Raw genomic sequence first — 16,397 nt, 5'->3', positions numbered from 1 at the left:
GAAGACCTTTATCCCAGTCTTTCTGATGTTCCAAACAGTCTTTCCTGAGCATCGATTTGAGTGTTTGATGATATCTCTCCAACGCTCCTTGGGTCTGGGGATGGTAAGCTGAAGACGTGATCTGGGTGATGCCCAACTCTTTCAGAGACTGCTTGAAAACATTTGACATGAAATTACTTCCCCGGTCTGACTGTACCTCCTTGGGCAGACCAAACTTGGTGAAGAACCCCAGCATTTCCTTAACCACTTTCTTTGCTGAGATATTTCTAAGTGGAATGGCTTCAGGATAACGAGTAGCCATATCAATCAGGGTCAACACATAAGAAAATCCTGAAGAAGTCTTAGGAAGAGGGCCCACAATATCCACCAACACACGGGTGAAAGGCGCCTCAAAAGGAGGAATGGGAACTAGAGGTGCAACCTTTTCGGTCTGATTACACTTCCCCACAACTTGACAGGTGTGACAAGACTTACAATACCAGGAAACATCTCTGAAGATACCTGGCCAGTAGAAGTGTTTCAAAATGCGTGCCACAGTCTTCCTCACTCCAAGGTGTCCTGAGAACAAACTGGAATCATGAACGACTCTAATGATATCCTGCCTACAAACACGAGGGATGACAACTTGATGTACAACCTCCCATTCACAGTCGGCTGATGCTGTTGGGGGTCTCCACTTTCTCATAAGTACTAATGACTTTATATAATAACAAGTAGAAGCATCAGCTGACTCTTCCTCACTGCAAGCAGAGTTAGCTAGACCTTTCAACTCAGGGTCAGCAACCTGCAGCTCAACCAACTCTTGACGAGACAAATTATCAACACTACAGGGTACTGCCTCATCTGGTGAGTGGTCCAAATTAGCAAGAAAAGTGTCAGCTAGGATAACATCATCATCATCATTTTCCTCTAAGTCACCAGTAACTTTAGACTTAGCCCTAGTGACAGCACATGCAGAGAACACATCAGGGACATCACAATCCTGGGTCGCAGTCACTGGTTCACTAGACAAATGAGGAGCTGGACACATTTTACTTCCACCAATATCATTTCCAAGTAAGAAAGTTACACCTGACATTGGGAGTGTCTCAACCAACCCAACCATAACGGAACCATTAACAAAACCAGACTCTAAATTCACTCTGCACAGAGGGACAGAGAAGTAATTATTCCCTACACCTTGTAAGATTACAGTTTCATCAGAGGAATTAACATTAGAGCCTAGAACACTGGTCAGCATAAGGGATTGGCAAGCACCTGTATCACGATATATTTTAACTGATTTCCTGTCATTACTGTCCAGAGGACTGACAAAACCATCAGACAGGAAATTAGCACATGAACTCTTGAGAGTGTCACCCACGTTACTGCTCAATAGAGGAGCTTCATCATGAGAATTTAATTTACCCCTCAAAGCAGGTTCAGTTAACTCTGTTAAAGAATTCTGGGAACTCTCAAGGGTGGACACTTGACCAATTGACTGAATATTTAAAGACTCCTTTTTGTTCACATCACGCTGTCTCCTGAATCATTTCTCCGTAGTATGACCAAGCTTACTACAATAAGTACATTCACTTTTCTGAAATCTAGAGGTGGAGCTGGTATTTACTTCCTGAGAAACATCATCTTTATTCTCTTTCCTGTTACCTGTGCTGTGAGTAGAGGCAACGTACTTACTCTCAGCTTTCCTTTTTTCTTTAGAATATCTCTTGTGAATGAGAACATATTCATCAGCTAAAACTGCAGCATCAGACAAATTATCAATTCTTTTCTCATCAAGATATAGGCTTACATCTTTATTAATATACCTTTTGAAGTCTTCCAGCATAATCATCTGCTTAAATTTATCAAAATCAGAATTTACATTCTTAGAATTTAACCACTGCCCTAACAGATCTTCTTTGATTTTTGCATACTCAACATGGGATTGCTTATCTTGCTTATAAGTTGTCATAAATTTTACTCTATAGGCTTCAGGAACAAGCTCATAGGCCTTAAGAATCAAGCTCTTAACTATATCATAATTATCAGATTGATCCTGAGGCAAAGATGCATAAGTTACTTGAGCTTTACCAGTGAGAACACTCTGAAGGAGTACTGGCCAATACTTTTTGGGCCAATTAAAACCTGTAGCTACCCTCTCAAACAACTGAAAATACTTTGTTAAATCAGATTCATTAAAAGGAGGGACAAGTTTAACATTTTTAGCCACATCAAAATCATCAGAGCTAGATGATCCAGTTCCACTTTGTTTCATGCGATACTTATGGTCTGCCTGAATCCTAGCAATTTCAATTTGTGCCTGTGCCTCCTTAGAACGTGCCTGAAACTCAGCCTCCTTAGCACGAGCCTCCTGCAGGGCTAGCTGTAACTTAGCTATTTCAATCTGCATTTGGTCATCTGGAGGAGTTACATTAAACAAGGTTTTATTAATCATGTCAACAATTTGATCTTTAGAATGATGAGAGCGAACAGCAATTCCCAATTGTTGAGCAACAAGCTTAAGTTCATTCTTTGTTCTGTTTTCTACATCACACACTGTTTGCACATTTGACAAAAAATCTTTGGCTTCATCAAGAGTAGTAATAGTAGACATCATGAATAAATCACAGTCACAAATATCAAGCAATATCCTTATTATAATATCCTGAGTATCCTGGTGAGGTCGCCAAATTTATGTTACGGAACAGAGAGAGATAATGAACACTTCAAATGAGAATACGAAAATCACTACTGTCCCACAAAGTTCCAGGTTCAAAACAAAAGAGTTAGGTAAAATTACAAGTTAAAGTTTAATGTTCAAACTAACAACTAAACATTCAGGACTCATAAGGATTATGTAATGGCAAAACAGGTTACATATATGGTTAACTGCAATAGCCTCTATTAACACGAGTTTAGCAAGAACAAATTTATCTAACTCAGCCCTGATAAAATGAGAAAACCGGATAATGCTCAGTTAAAGCAAGATATATTATTACAGATACAAAATATTATTAATAATGGCTGACATCGAAAACTCTACATGAATCACAAAAACCTCACCAGGCCTACGAATTAACGCCCTAGGCCATACAGTACTAGAAAAATGGTAACAACACTTATACTCAAATTATACAGCAGCTAGATGGTTGGAGACTTCCTGAGCACTCACAAAAATAATAATACACTATACAGGGGAGGACAGAGATGTGAACAAAATGAGGAGTAGATCTAAGTGCCAATTAATGCAGAGACTGAGCTCATTATATAGGGGGCCGGCAGAGCTTGATTCAACTTGCAAGAAGGACGCGCAAATGAGGGCACAGAGGACGAAGAGTTGACACGCCTGCTCTGAACAACAGAAAGAACGACTTGCTCTACTATAAGGGGGAGAAGGGGGGAGTGAGGTAGAACAAGCAAGCCTGGTCACAATGGAAGCCACGAGGCGAATCGTGATCAAACATGCAGCATACTGTAAGTTAGAATTATACAAAGGATGATGAAATCATAGGCTATGTAACAGTATGTATGTACGTAGAGAGAGAGAGAGAGAGAGAGAGAGAAAGTCTATTCTTCTCTGGTGTGTGTGTGTGTGTGTGTGTGTGTGTGTGTGTGTGTGTGTGTGTGTTAGAGAGAGAGAGAGAGAGAGAGAGAGAGAGAGAGAGAGATGAAATTCAGCAATGCCAGTGCTTCCATTGTCCCTCTGTCAGCCAATTAGAGAGAGTAAGCTAGCTCACTCTCTCATGATGTCGCGCCACCCAGCAGCCCGGACCTAATGATGTTTCTCTCTCTCTCGCTCGATAAGAATTGTTGTTTTTTTCTTTCTCTATTAAATTCTTGGCCTCTGACTTGAAGATGATGGTTGTCTGTGTTTTCTTAATTATTTGCTTGATTTCTTGGCTTTGTCTTGCGTACATATGTGTGTGTACTTACCTGCGTACATACCTACAAATGTACACTACATTTATACTTACACATATACGTACATAGCATAGATGGACACATACACACATAAATCCCTATTAACGTACATACATGCATTCTTACGTACATACATCCATATACACACAAATACACACACACACATGCATACATACAGGTCTACATACACACATAAATTGCTGTCTATCCTCCATATCTGTCTGTCTATCTGTCAGTCTGTCTCTGTCTATATCTATCCATCTGTCTGTATGCCTGCCTGTCTGTCTATCTCTCTGGCTATCACATTATTCTTCTGTTTTTCTATCTGTCTGTCTGTCTGTCCATCTCTCTGGCTATCAATTTACCTTTGTTTTTGTCCGTCTGTCTATGTTTTTCTCTATCTCTCAGTCTAAATCCAATAATATCAGTCTCTCTCTCTCTCTCTCTCTCTCTCTCTCTCTCTCTCTCTCTCTCTCTTTCAATCTTCCAGTTCGTAATTAATCGTTGTCTGTGTGTGTATGTCTGTATGTCTATCTGTCTTTTCTCTCACTCCGTCTCTCTGTTTCTCTCTCCTGCTCTACCTCTCTCTCTGCCTGCCTCTTTCTGTCACTGTGTCTGTCTGTCTGTCAGACTCTTTCTGGCCCCCTATGCCCTCCTCTCTCTCTCTCTCTCTCTCTCTCTCTCTCTCTCTCTCTCTCTCTCTCTCTCTCTCTCTCTCTCCATGATCTGACTTCAAATTTATTATTTTCTTTGTGTCTATCTCTGTTTCTGTCTGTCTGTCTTTTTTTAGTTTCCAGTATTTACTATTACTAAAAGTACTGTTACTACAACCAGTACTTGTGCTGTTATTACTACTACTACTATTTAAATCAGAACATCAACACAAACACTTAATACTACTTGTGCCCCTACTACTACTAAGACCACCACCACCACTACTACTGCTACTACTACTACTACTACCATTATTACCAGTACAACTACAACTTCTGCTACTACTACTACTACTACTACTACTTTTAGTACTACTACTACTACTACTACTATTTTTTTTTTAATCAACTCCATCCATTGGTGAATTATATTGTGAAGATCAAAACCAACCTTCCTAATACAGTCCACCATTTGGAGTTGTAATGTGAAGGTTAACACTAACCCTCATATTACAATCCGTTGGCCCCAAGCACGCCAACGGCTGTGGTTACCAACCATCTATTATTATTATTATTTATTTTATATTTATTGATATTACAGTGTAAATATCAGAACTCCATATTATAATTACAAATCATAATAGATAGATAAATGTACCCCCTTCACAATATGTCTACCCCCGATGTATATATGTCCCTCCCAATGCATACATGCCCCCACTAAATTTGCTAGGTCAGCATGCTTTCCCACGCCTGAAGACGGCGTTATTGCATCAGTTCTTAGCAGACAGCCGACACGGGCAGACTGTTTTACTGTGAGCTTGTAATAAACTCCTTATCTAGCTGTTTGTACACGGAGTTTCTATCACCAAAGTATTGCAAGTTACATTTGGTAGCAGCGGTGTTTCGAACCATCACATTCTGACCACCTCCTTGGATTTTTAGTGATACAACAAGATTCACGACGACTCGCATCTGGCAGCCTCGCCCCTCCTCCGTGCCTCTATACCTTGGCTGTGCTTTTCGAGTGTACCATTTTTCTCCCCAGTGCTCACCTCTCAAACAACCGCACCCATACGCCTTGTTCCTGACCGCACGTGTCGCCGTCGCCGACCTACGCACCTGTTGCACCTGTTCCCAGCACCTGTTCCGGACTCATCATAGCTCCTGCCCCCACGGTGCCACTTATCACTGTCTGCCCGCTGTCTGCCCACCACCATTCTCTGCATTTGCAACTCACCAGCTCTACACCTGCCTTGCGCCGACATCTGCCTCACCACCCACCACCGGCCTCCGACGTCGCCCGCATCTGGTCTGCATTACGGAGCCTCCTACGACCGCCACTCCCTGCCGGTGATTCATCACGGCGTCTCTTCTCCTCTCCGCCCAGCTGTCTCTACCCCGCCGCCCCACCCCGCCCCGCCCAGCCCAGCCCCGCCCCGCCCCGCCCCGCCCCGCCCCGCCCCACCCCAGCCCAGCTACGCCCAGCCACCCTGCACGTCATGCCTCTCGACACTCCCGTTTCTACTGTGTAACTATAGTATATCTTTCCTTTCTATAGAGATTATCCTCGATTTTCTCTACAGATTGGTTATTGTAAATATTCCATCTCATTTTCATTACCCCGTTTTCATCTTCACCTACGTTATTTATATTCCATCTCATCCTTCGCATTTTATTTAAGCCATTCATCCCCGCACCTTCATTCATCTTTTCACACCTAGTGTATTCCGTTCTCTCATTATTATTTATACATTTCCACCTACGTATCCATCTTCATCCTTTCATCTTCCATTGCCGCATTAAATGTCATACTTTCCCCGTCAACCGCTTACCACCAGCCCTCTCGACCCGGAAACATCACCTGCTCATACCCCGTCTGCCGACTCTAACACAATCACTCATTTACGAAATGGCAAAGAGTACCACCGCCCTGTACCTGAGACTCCCGTTTCACTTCCCTCAGAATCACTTACTACCCGTCCTACCCTCGTAAATCCAGATACTTCTTCCTCTACTCCTTCCACTGTCGTTACTTCTCCTGCCTCCCTTCATACCCCGTCTTCCTCGCCCTTCACTGCCACTGCCTTCTCTCTCTCCCACACCTCTCCTCCCACCACTTCTGCTCTTCCAGCCATGGCCAACCCTCCACAGTCTATCTATCTCGACGATGCCAATCGTCTCAAATTTACCGGCCAGGACCCAACTTGGTCTGTCTATGATTTCCTCAGAGAAGTCGAAACAGAAATAAATAATAGACAAATTACCGAGGAATCGCTCAAAGTAGCTTACCTCCTCGGTCGCTTGCATCACGGTAAATCAGACATCGGATCCGCGATCCGTGCAGGACATTTCGATAGCATTCGTACCTTTGCTGATTTTCGTACGAACTCATCAGCCTTTGTTGCCAGCATTCAAATACCGCGTCTCTCATGGGATTCATTAATCTCCTAAACCAACTAGATGAGGACTTGCGCATCCCAGCACAATATGCCAAGCTCCACGAAGCTGCCGCCGCCATGAAAGCAACTAGTAGCGAGATGCTCCAATTACTGGTAGGCACGAAATGGTTAGAAGACAAGAATGGCGTTCCAATGCTTTCACTCACCAACTTTGCTGACTTAATTGGTTACCTCAGATTCCTTCACTGGCTTACTCCTAAACAGCGAGAGCTAGCCTTGGAAATCTGTTTCAATCCAGGAGATAAAATTATTCAGGTCACTAAAGCCATTCATGAAAGAACAGGATCGAACTACACGCATCAGGGCACCACCCAACCCTTGGCCTCCTCAATCTGTCACATCTCCACTACCCCAGACCAATCTCGCTCCTGTCCCACCACACGCGGCAGACCTGCCACACATCGCTCTCCTACCGCAGGTCATGATCAATCTAGCGCCCGACAGAACAGACAATCTTCGATTCTTTGCTGGTATGTGGTCATCCTGGACATCGAGCATCCAGTTGCGACCGTACATACAGACGTCCTCACTCCCAAACCAGACAGTGTACGCCTTCCCGCTCACGTCGTCCACACTGCAAATACCACAAATCAAGCACGACTCACACCACTGAGGAATGTCATTACCTCAACCGCCCACAGTCGGGGGAAGCGCCGCGCCCGTATCGGACCAATATCATGTAGAACCAGAAACCCAACTCCCCATCTGCCATGTAGGTCCCATTACATCCTCGGGTTTAGTCATTCTCGGAAGCAGTCATGACATACCAACGTCATTCTTCTTGGACACAGGATCTATAGTAAATCTCATCTCCGAAAATTCCTTACAAATTATTCATCGCCATCACAGCCATGTCAGTTTCCTAGAACCACCAGACATTCGCCTATGTGGTGTTAACGGCTCAGAGTTTAAGGTCAAGGGAAGAGTCACCCTTGAAGTCAAACTCCACAGAGCTTTGCCCCCTATCCTCATTGAATTTCATGTCACTAATGACTTGCAGTATCCCGCAGATGCCCTTATTGGTTTCTCCACCATGGCACAACATTCCATTGCATTATTACCTGCTTGTGGTAGTATCGACATTTCTGGATTCCCGGTTTCCACTATGGAATGTCCCCGTCCTGTTCTTACGATCAAATCAGTCCTTCAATTACCTCTGTCCCTATCACTACCAAAAAGTCCAACCCAGCCCAAACCACCACTATCATCATCTGAGAATACAGAGATCATTCCTTTACTGACTGCGAGCAAGGACATAAATTCCTCAATGTCTCCTGATACATCATCTCAGCCCTCGAACATGGCTCTTACATCCTCTCCCGACAACACTATCGCTGACTCAGACATGTCTCAGTTACCTACCTCACACAGTCTGCATGATCTTCTCCAACAGCAGAGACGAAACGTGCAGTAACGAATACGTGCACAATTTTGTTAACGCATGAGTTCACCAAAGTCTCTGTTTGTGTTGCCGGTGCGAAAGAAGGAGTGGATGTACTAACCCTACCTGAGACGTGTTGTGTGAATGGCTTGACTTATGAGTCAGTGTGGTGTACAGTCTTAGAGGACAGTTTATGCTACCGGTACTTGCTCAATGTCACAAATGCTCCACTAAAACTTAAAAGTGGTGTAAAGATTGGAGACTTCGTAGTATACCCAGCGGCCGTAAAGGTGTGCCAGGATTCCTCAATTCCTACTATTCAGACTGATGATACGCCAATCGTTGTATGTACTATTAACTCTACAGGATCTGCGCCGACGCATTCACCCGATATGCTCTCACATCTCACTTGCACAGATTTCCCAGAAAATACGCCTCAACTCCTCGACCTTCTGACCTCGTACAGAAACGTGGTTGCCTTACCCGGTGAACCAATGGGTAGAACAGACCTTGTCAAACATACGATTGAACTACTCCCAGGAACTCAGCCGATTTACATACCAGCGTATCGATTGCCTCACAGCCAGAGAAAGCAAACAGATCAAATGGTACAGAACATGTTAGACCAGGACATTATTGAACCCTCTGTCAGTCCATGGAATAGCCCACTTTTCTTAGTACCAAAGAAGGACTGCAACCTTAGACCAGTAGTCGACTATTGTAAGGTCAATTCTGTCACCGTTCCAGACCGTTTCCTGCTACCTGTCCTCACTGATTTGCTAGAATCCCTTGGTGACAATAACGTAGTTTTTTCATCTTTAGACCTCCTCAGCGGTCGAAATGGAAGAGTCCTCTCGCCCAGTCACAGCCTTTAGCACCCCTTCCGGACATTTTCAGTTTAAGAGACTCCCTTTTGGTCTGAGAAATGCTCCTTCCGTGTTCATGCAACTTATCCATTCAGTCTTCAGCGGTATGATGGGACACTCTCTTTTTGCTTACCTAGATGATATCATTGTTGTGAGTAAATCCATCCCTGATCATTTTACCAAACTCCAGCAAGTCTTTGAACGCCTCCAGCTCGCAGGCCTGAAAATCAATCTCAGTAAATGTGACTTCCTGAGAAAGAAAATCAAATTCCTAGGCCATGTTATAGATGCACAAGGCATTCATACTAATGAGGATAAAACTAAGGCGATCATTAACTTCCCAGAACCTACCACTACCGACGCTGTACGAAGTTTCCTGGGCCTCAGTGGCTATTATCGTCGCTTTATCCGGGATTACGCGAAGATCGCCGCTCCTCTGACTCACTTACTCAAGCAGAATGTGCCCTTTGTTTGGACTAACGACCAGTCACAGGCTTTCCAAAAGCTAAAGACAGCTCTTGTAAATGTCCCTATTCTAGCGTTCCCTGATTATACCACACCCTTCCTTCTCTGCACAGACGCCTCGGGCACTGGACTTGGTGCCGTTTTGATGCAACTCGATGAAGCATCAAGGAAGCGCGTAATAGCATATGCTAGTCGTACCCTTACAACCGCTGAACGTAACTACAGTGTCACAGATCTCAAAGCGCTAGCGGTAATCTGGTCCTTGAAACATTTCAGAGATATAGTCTATGGTTATCCGGTGCATATCCAAACAGACCACCTTCCACTATGTGATTTGTTCAAGAATCGCAACCTAACAGGTAGACTAGCTAGATGGTCTATCATCATCCAGGACTTTAATCCCACTTTTCAATATGTACCAGGCAAGTTGAATGTAGTAGCAGACGCCCTCTCACGTCACGTAGCAGCAGCTATAACATCACTGCAGCCTGAAGTAACTGAAAACACTACACTAACGTCAGACGTTGTTTGAAACTTTCAACGCCAAGACCCCATGTGGTCCAAAGTCATTTATTTCCTAGAATCTGGCGATGCCTCGACCTTACCTACTCTGCCAGTATCACTAGATGAGTTCATGCTAGATGATGATCTCTTGTACAGGAAAACACTGCTAACAGGCAAAGATATGCCCAATCGCAAAGTACGCCAACTTGTTGTCCCCACTGCCCTGATACCAAAGGTTCTTCATATTGTTCATAATACTTCTCAAGCTTCCCGTACAGGTAAAGACCGATGCTTGCGCCAAGCACGTCTCAAATAGTATTGGCCAACCATGTGCCGCGATATCAATGCCCACTGTGACTCTTGCCTCTCCTGCCACCGCCACAAAGGATCAACCGGCTTACCAGCACCTCTCTTACAATACCCTATCTCGTCACGACCATGGGAAACTGTCTCAATCGATCTCTTAAAACTACCTCTCACATAATCTGGCACTGAGTACTTGTTCGTAGCGGTCGACCACTTCTCCCGCTACTGTGTCCTCGTTCCCCTCTCCGACAAGACTGCGAAGAGCGTTGCACGTGCCCTTGTAGATCACGTAATTTGCCCGTTCAGTACCCCTCTATACCATTCTTACTGATAACGGTACAGAGTTCAACAATAGCCTTCTAGATGAGATCTGTCGCCACTTTCATATCAGTAAGTGCAATGTCGTGCCTAACCATTCGGCTTCCAATGGCCTTGTAGAACGCCACAACCGAAAAATCTTAGAGTGCCTCAGACATCTAGGCTCCCATAGTTCGTCCTGGGATGACTGGATTCCCCAAGTGGCATCCTCCATCAATAGTTCCATCAATGCATCCATTGCTGAATCTCCCTTCTTCGTCCTCTTTGGCTTTGACAAGGACCTCCCATACTCTCTCTTATCCTCAAAGCCAGAACCCATCTACAACATGGATGATTATGTTAAACTAAAATTGGCCAACTTCCAGATACTCCACCAGTATGTCCAATCCACTTTGGCTTCCTCTCAGGAGGACATGCTGCAGCGCCAACATAAGTCCGCCTCTCCTATCACTATCAGTGTAGGCGATCTTGTCTTTGCTCATTCCCATACGCGTTCCTCTAAGTTGGATGACAAATTTACAGGGCCCTACCGCGTCCTGACTCAACAAGGCAACAAATTTCACCTCCAGGACCTGTCCACTAGGGACACCAGATGGGTCCACGTCGATGACTTAAAGCGCGCACCCCGTGGCCTCGTGTTGGAAGAGTCACTTACACAACCTCCTGCCCCCTCTTCCCCTCCTCCCGTCCCTCAGTCTACCTTGTCTCCACCTATCCCTCAGTCTCCTTCATCTCCATCTCCACCTGCTCATTCATCAACCAATCAATATCGGTCCAAACTGCGCTCTGCCCATCAACCTCTTCACGACCTCCCCCATTAACTCTACCCTGATTTTCTAGGTACGATGTTAGCGATCTCCCTGCTGGCAGTGCTGACCCTCCTGGGGTCTGGGTCAGGTCAGGACGATGGTGGAGTCCGTCCCGGGGCCTTGGTCGGCTCAGGAGGCGAGGTCTCCTTGCACTACGATCTTGCCCCCTGGCCGACGTAGCCATTGCCCTACCTGCCTATGCGCACCAGCTCCACGGAATCAGGAACCATCTCACGGCCCTCATGGGGACACACAACCCGAATGAGTATCTCTATAACCTTTTCCTCCCACTCTCCTGGCAATTGCAATACATAAGTAACAGATTCACTGAGCTCAATGACACATTTTCCATTCAGACACCCGTGGGTTGTTCTCGTGTGAAACGAGGTCTCTTCGACTTCGGCGGTGAGATTCTGAGTGGCTTGTTTGGCGTTGCTACAGCCCGTGACATTTCTGGCTTCAAATCTGATCTCACTCATTTAGCTTCAGCCCTAGAATCACAACGCCAAGTCATTAAAATCCAACACACTATGTTACAGAAGCTCACAACCCAACTCAATGAAGTCACGTCCACTCTAAACAATTTCACCTATATCTTACAACGCCACCTTTCATATCTCAACGTTATCTCTCAGTTCTTCTACCTCAAACTCAACATGGATAATCTCCAACTGGCCGTTGACTCTCTCCTGTCTCAAGTCTCTACCTTGGTTTGTATCCTGGTCGATGCTATCAATGGACGTGTCACTGCCGACTTAGTACCTGTCTCAGCTCTCCGTTCTGTCCTGGAATGGGCTCACTCCACCTTCGGTCTCTCCCCAGTCCTCCCTTACTCCTCCCTTGAATATTATTATCCTGTTCTCGAAGCCACTCTTCTCACTACATACGTCGTCGTCCATATTCCTCTCCATTCTGCCATGACCTTTAACCTTTTCCACATCATTCCCTTCCCTTTCCGCCTCAACAACTCCTTGTTACAGGTATCTGTTCCTTCAGAATATTTCCTCCTCTCCCATGATCATCTTTCCGTTGCCTTCCTTTCTTCCACAGACCTCCAGCAATGTTCCTCCCTTACTCCGACCTCTCGTCTCTGTGCTGCCCACCTTTTCGCTATCTTCCCTAGCAGTGCTACACCCTGTGAGTCTGCTTTAGTTCCCAACCATTCCATCTACTCGGCCTGTTCTTTTGTCCCAGCTCCTGACCTCCCGGTCCACCATGCTCACCTCAACCATGTCCAGTACTTCTTCTTTGCTGTTCCCATCTCTGTCACAATCATGTGTCCTGGTTCTTCCGTTCGCTCCATCCCCGCTAGTGGTCTCTATAAAGCACCTGACTATTGTACCGTCAAATCAGAGTCCGTCATCACTTTCGCCACTCGCTATCACCAAGCTGTTCGTAAACACTCCTATGACATCTTTCAACCAATCGACATGCCTTCAACCCTACCTTCTGCCAACATTACCATCACCTCCCCTCACTTGCGCATGCTCACCTTCCTTAATGACAGTGATTTCATTATGGATCAATTTTCTCTGGCCTTCAGCCGTTCATGGGTTCATCCAACAGTTGTGTTTCCCCCTGTGGTTATCGCTTTCATAGGTTTTCTACTCATCATCTGTGCAGTGCATTGTTGTGTCAGAAAAATGGAACGTCGACTCCAGGAAATCAGAGTCGCTACAGGCATAGTACGCCCTACACACGACGTAGAAACTCCCCGTACTTAGTGCCCTCGCATTCCGTGACTACCATTGCCATCTAACATTTAACCACACTGTGAACAGCACTCTGCCTACTAGAAAATGATGGTATTTCTTTCATGCATTACCGAGTGACAGTGTATCCTACAGACAATTCCAAAAAAAAAAAAAAAAAATGAAGGCAGAACAACAATAGAACTCTCATATCTACTCCTTGTTTCTCATGTATCAAACTATTATTGTGTACTTCCCATTATGTTTATATATCCCTTCGACCCTTACTGGATTTGTACCTATTATTCCTTGTATATCTTATATGTATATATCCTTCTAATTCCCTCCCCCCAACATGGCCATGTCTCCCCTACTGCCCCTGTATCATACTTATCCCTTGTACAAACCTCCCTGGTCCTGCCTTACTACTATAATCAAACACCTTTTAACTCCCGGTGTCCGGAGACACCATCTCAGCTACCCGGGGGAGTAGTATACCCCCTCCACAATATGTCTACCCCCGATGTATATATGTCCCCCCCCCAATGCATACATGCCCCCACTAAATTTGCTAGGTCAGCATGCTTTCCCATGCCTGAAGACGGTGTTATTGCATCAGTTCTTAGCAGACAGCCGACACGGGCAGACTGTTTTACTGTGAGCTTGTAATAAACTCCTTATCTAGCTGTTTGTACACGGAGTTTCTATCACCAAAGTATTGCAAGTTACATAAATAGATAGATAGACAGCTCTATGCGAGCCTGGGAATAGGAAATGAGCTTGCAAATTACACTGAGGAAAGCTGACGACAGTGGCCAGTAAGGAGATGATGCAGTTAGTTGTCAGCAATCCACCCGTGAACAAAGCCCTAGTGACCATACACACACATACACACATACTCACACACAGGCTTCTTAAACTTTCCATCCACAAGGAACACACGTGATACGTCTCCTGTTTCACCAGAATTAAGAAAGAGAGCTCAGAAGGAGACAAGCCATACAAGAGACAGGTCGCAGGGAGAAGGGCTTGGTAACTTGAGAGAGAGACAGAGAGAGCGAGACAGAGAGATAGCTAGCAGGACTGGACTCTATACTTCGCTCTGTGTGAGACTTGTTAATATTTCCAAGACAAATAAAAATAGTCCCATACTATTCTTTACCTCTCCTGTCACTACATGACAAATGGGAAAGAAGATTATCTACTACAAGCTACTCCAGTATAATAACCGCTCGTCCACAAGTCTAATATATATATATAACTCAACCACAAAGGAACCACAAAGTCTTTTATGACATTTGGTAGCAGCGAATCTACGGACATCGTCTCCGAATTAAAAGCAAATTTCTACAAAAGCAGGCGAGACTGTACAAGATTAGCTTCAGTTCTACAGTGAATTCCTACAAAATACAGCCTACAATGCAAATAGCCTACAAGTCTACAAAACAACTCTATAATCTTCACGTAACTTCAAGCAGCAACAAGAAGAATATAAAACAAACCAAGTAAAGAAGAGGAAAGACCAAAGCAACAAGCACACAAACCCCCACCACTCTCTCCCGCCTACGCTGACGCAGAGGTCAAGACGACAAAGCAAACACCAAGTCCATATTCACAACTCATCTTACTCACTCGTCTTCACTCAAGTTACTCATCGCTACTCATTCACTCACCACAGCTACCAGTGTGGGAAGCCGACGTCACCATACATGTGCTGAGATGACATCACAACGCGAGTCTGCCATGCCAAGCAACGTGTGACTGACACCAGGCACTTCTCACCCACTACTCATTACTCATTATTCACATAGCTCCTACTCATACTCATTTATTTTCACAGTTAAGTTGGAAATTCGACCTTCTATGCTGAGGTTTGCCTGGGACAGCTGTTAACCACCACAAGCACCAGGCCATGGAATTTCCTGAGTAATATCGTCCATCAACACACCACTAGAATTATCAAGAGATCTTCAATCGAACCTGTATTTTTCTTCCGAGATCGACTTTTGTATCGACACACCTCTACGATCTGTATCAAGTGGGTAAAATTATACTTACTCATATCTTCTCAGTGCTAAAATTAGCTATATTCAACTTATTTACTCATCTATTTTGCTAGGACATAAATAAACAAGAGGCGTATTTCATAACACCATATCTTAATGACAGGAATATTTTCTCCACCACCCACGTTAATACCAGATGACACACAATTTGCCACAACAACAGACTCACAATTAAGAGAGCCCCAAGGCAACACACCAGATGACACAAATTGCCACAACATCAGACTCACAAATAAGAGAGCCTCAGGGCAGCCCACCCCTTGTACAAACCTCACCACACACTAAATATCGAGCAACAAATACGGCAGTTTCAGATGATGAGTGGGAACCCACCTCTGACGTAGGAAGTGCGGACTTTGCCGCTGCCTTGCATACGTATGCCAATACACTTAACAGGGTTCACCGGTCCGGTCGTACATATTCCACCATTCCCTCACACAATGATAAACACGTCCAAGTTGAATTAACAGGGCAAACAGAAAAAATGGATCAAGAAACAAATACCGCTAATCTAACAACCACACCTCACGTGTTTGTGTATCACGAGGATAAAACTGCCCCAAAATTCTCTGGCACAGACAAAGATCGCATTGATGTCATTTCATTAGTCAGTCAGTGCGAACAAATGTTCATCAAGCACCACATACTAGATGAACAAGAGAAAATTGCTATTTTTTCATCTTGCATAAGCCAGGAAAGATGTCCAGCGAGCAACTTGCTTCGCTCCGACAAGCTCCATCGTGCTAGGACATATGATGAATTTAAAACTGAATTTTTGAAGAAATTTTCTGGAGGTATGAACTTCTTGCCAGGTATAATTCCAGAATTACATAAAATTGTAGATCTTGTAAGGGAGCACACTACAAACCATGTGCTCAGTGAAATAACTGCTGATGTCTCCACAATCAAGAGAACATTATTAGCTACATTGGAAAATTCTAATTGGATGACAGATGATGAAAAGATGTCCCCA

The sequence above is a fragment of the Coenobita brevimanus genome, chromosome 10, assembly GCF_032717465.1.
Source record: "Coenobita brevimanus isolate Jiangsu-jjx chromosome 10, ASM3271746v2, whole genome shotgun sequence".
In the NCBI taxonomy this organism is placed as follows: domain Eukaryota; kingdom Metazoa; phylum Arthropoda; class Malacostraca; order Decapoda; family Coenobitidae; genus Coenobita; species Coenobita brevimanus.
Note: the sequence above shows the minus strand (reverse complement) of the source record.